This window comes from Cyprinodon variegatus, unplaced genomic scaffold (assembly GCF_000732505.1).
Source record: "Cyprinodon variegatus isolate N-32 unplaced genomic scaffold, C_variegatus-1.0 Scaffold1435, whole genome shotgun sequence".
Taxonomy (NCBI): Eukaryota; Metazoa; Chordata; class Actinopteri; order Cyprinodontiformes; family Cyprinodontidae; genus Cyprinodon; species Cyprinodon variegatus.
Window position 1 is genome coordinate 98,652 of NW_015151888.1, and position 3,852 is coordinate 102,503.

Genomic DNA, 3,852 nt, shown 5'->3' on the forward strand with positions numbered 1-3,852 from the left:
CAGGTGGCAACCCTAACAGTGCCAGTAAAACATCCAAACTCAATAGTTGCTCCTCATGCTGATACTATCTTCCTTAATAAACCATTATTACATGTTGGGACGGTCCTGGATACATAAGCAGGGACAGGACAGCCGCACCTCTGGGACCACAGTAAGGTTGAGCGGCATTGAATATGAAGGGGGGATATCAGACATGGCCTCTCGGTTTTTCCTGCAGCAACAACTGGACAGAAAATTAAAGCAAAAAATCAAAAACAGACTCAGAGAAACAATGAAGTCATCATTGTGTGGTTCCTACCAGTAAGGCTGGCCAGGGAGCGGTCCTCTTGTCTGACTCTGAAACACACAACATATGATCAGATTATATAAAAACACAAACAATAACAACAGCAGAGAAAAAATCATGATTCCTTTTATACATATGTAGTAAACTAGAAACATAAGTCCAGCGATTAAATGGAGTCCGAACACCAAGGCAAGGATGAGGAAGATGATGGCGATGTCTGAAGGAAACAGAGCAGACAAACTACCTCATTAATACAGCTGTTCTCAGGTTTACGTGTCTTTTTCTTCACTTTCAACAACAACAGTTTCCTATTTTTTAAAGTGAGGCTGTTTTGCACAGACTCCAGTTAATAAGGGTTTAATTCTTACCGCTTGCCACAAATGATCTAAAAATATAGATGATCATTACTCACAGATATGCTTTTCAAAGTCCAACGTGTCCCAGTTAAGAAACATCATCTCTGCTGAGTGATGCTGCTCCACCCAAACTACATACCCACGCAATGGACGCCCCACTGGCTGAGAATGCAGACCGTTACGCCAACGTGACCGCCATACTGTGAGTGGCAAGAACTAATCCACAGAAACGGCGCTTTCCGAATAAAAAATATTCTATCTGAAGATGATAATCTTTTTTCGGTTTCTATTGTGCAATAGGATAGCTGGTCACAACTTAGATTAAATGGACAGTCCAAGAAAATGAACATAAAACCCTCCGACAAAGGCTCTCTACATGTACAGACTACACTCACAATATGGCGCTGACTTTGGCGCACACGCAAAACGCAGTAGAGTCACATCACTGATCTCTATTTATTCACTGCATTGCTGATTGCCCGAAAAAAAGTGAAGCCACCGTCCGCCATACTGGTACTCCCCACTGCCAGGGAGACACGCAGTAAAAATGTCTTCATGTGTAGCACATGTAATCAGTCAGAGTCAGTGTGTGCTTACATACTTGTATGTATATATATATTTCAAATGATCAGATTCTTGTTGTAACTAAGAGCAAAAAGTAAAATAAGAGTTAGATGTCGCCTGCTATTTTACCAATTGGTGTGATTTTTGCTGGTGTAGAAACTGAAGCTCAGTGGAGTTATTCAATTGGTTCATTAATTTAGCTCTATTGTTAATCTGTCAGATGTAAAGGCTGATGCACAGACAGAATATAAAAGTATATGGCATCATGCATGCACAATCTGCAAATAAAAAATACTATAGCGTTAACATACATGCACTTGTTATTCAGTCTTTATGTAAAACCTTTATATTATATGTAAGATATAATTACCATAACAATGTAATAAATACATGTATATTACATGTAAATCATCAATTTAGCACTTTTGGCACATCTGTATTATTATGCCCCATTAGCACATTCATTTTATTATGATGGATTTGTATAATATTACATGATTTAGAGAAATAATTGACTTAATGCTGACTATGCAATGTGATGTGCCTATTTTTTTTATTATAAGTTAAAGTAATATACTTATGCAATGAAACAGCAAGTGTGTGTCACAGTGATGAATTTATCTATACTTTAAAAGTCTTAAGTCCCCCTGAAAATGAGAACATCATCTTTGTTCGATGCTGTAGCGCACAGATTGTTTACATTGTGACCGATCTAACTAGGGAGTACCAATATGGCGGCCGGTGGCTTCACTTCAACCCCTTACTACCAACGGACAATCAGCAATCCAGTGAATAAATAGAGCTCAGTGAGTCAGACACATAAATAATATAGAATAACAATAAAATGAAATACATGAGTAGAGTAATCAGATCTGTGGAGTAAAAAAATAACGAAGAGCTGTTTTTTGAAAAATCAATAAATACGGCAAAGTTATTAATAAATGATTAATATTCAACCAGAGAAATAAAGATCTTAATAAAATGAAACAAAATATATATTTGAAAAAAAAAGTCATTTAATTACTGATTTACATTAAGATCTTAATTTATATAATTGTAAGATTTATATAATTATATTTGTAAGGTTTATTCTTTTATACATCATATAAGGTTAACAAAAATTGTTTGGTAACCTACTTCACGTATTTAAAGTACTATTTCCACCTAATTTCTATTTCAGTGTCTTTTTTTTGGTTTTCTGATATTCTAATGAGGATTTTGAGTCTTTTCTTTGGCTTGGCCTTATGCTGGTTGAAGTTTGGGGACAAACAAGCCGATGTAATAAATTGTAAAGGCAGGTTAAAAGATTATATGTTGACATGGCTTCGTGCAAACTGCTAATAAACAGTAGCTGGATTTTGCATGTTGGCTAACTGTTGAACTAGTGAGCAGAATCATCTGGTGAGCTGTTAGTTCATGGGGTGTGAAAAGAGTGTGAAAAGTGTGAAAAGCTTTATATCAGGCCACTTGATCATTGAAAGGGCAAGATGCAGCTGGATCAATAAATATTTCGACTTAATAATTTTGTAAACCTATTAGTATTTATTCATAATTTTTGTTTATTATTTTAACTTGATTCCCATTTATTTATTAGTTTAGCTGCTTCAGTGAACATATGCCTCTATTGTATGACACTATAGGCCCTTCTTTAGATCTTGATTGCTTGACAGATTGTGTTGGGAGGCTTGATCAGCCCATGGCTTTTGAATTTGACATATATTACTTAGAACAGGGTTCTGCGATCTGAAGCTCTTGAGCCACAAGTGGCTGGTGGACCTTCAACAACTTTGGCAAAAAAAAATATAAAGACTCAACTAACAGTTTTAAATATAAAGTAGATATAACAAAAATAGGTTTAAAGTGGAAATGGAAAACTCAACAACACTCATTTATTATTCCCGAAAAGTCCAAGTGTCTCCCTGAGCATGCATGGGTTCTCTCTGGGTACTCTTGTTTCCTTCCACAGTCCAAAAGCATGAATATTAGTTTTATTGGCTTCTCTAAATTCTCCTTAGGTTTAAGTGTGTGTGTGAATGGTTGTTTGTCCTGTTTGTCTCTGTGTTGCCCTGCGATGGACTGTCCAGGGTGGACCCTGCCTCTCACCTGTAGACAGCTGGAGAAAGGCACCAGCGCCTGGTTGTCTGTGCTGGATGTCCACTCGCTCCAAGTCTCCACTCAGGGGTCTTTGAGGGTAAAATGGTAAATTTAGTTTGGTCGAATGTTTCTTTTCCACTTTAAACGGGTTTTTAATGGAAGAATTGCAATGAATTTGATGAAGAATGAAACTAAAGTTACCTTTAATATATGAATTTTTCAGATTTTCAAAGTAATCTTAAAGAAACTTGTAACTTTCAGAAACCACCTGATGTAGTGATGAGTATAATTACCTGCTACTAATTCTACACCACCTGCAGAGAACTTCTGCATAACAATGCCACAAAAAAATAAGGACAGTTATTTTGAATATTACTTCTTATTTAAAAACAAACCAAGAAGAAAACAGGAGTCTTTATTCTCCTCAAACGTTCTCTATGTAATAGAAAGATAAGTTGGAATCTATTAACACAAAGAAACTTGCAGGTTTTACCGCCGTATGCTCTGTTGCTTAGCAACTGTAAACGTTGACACACAAAGCAGGAAAAGAAT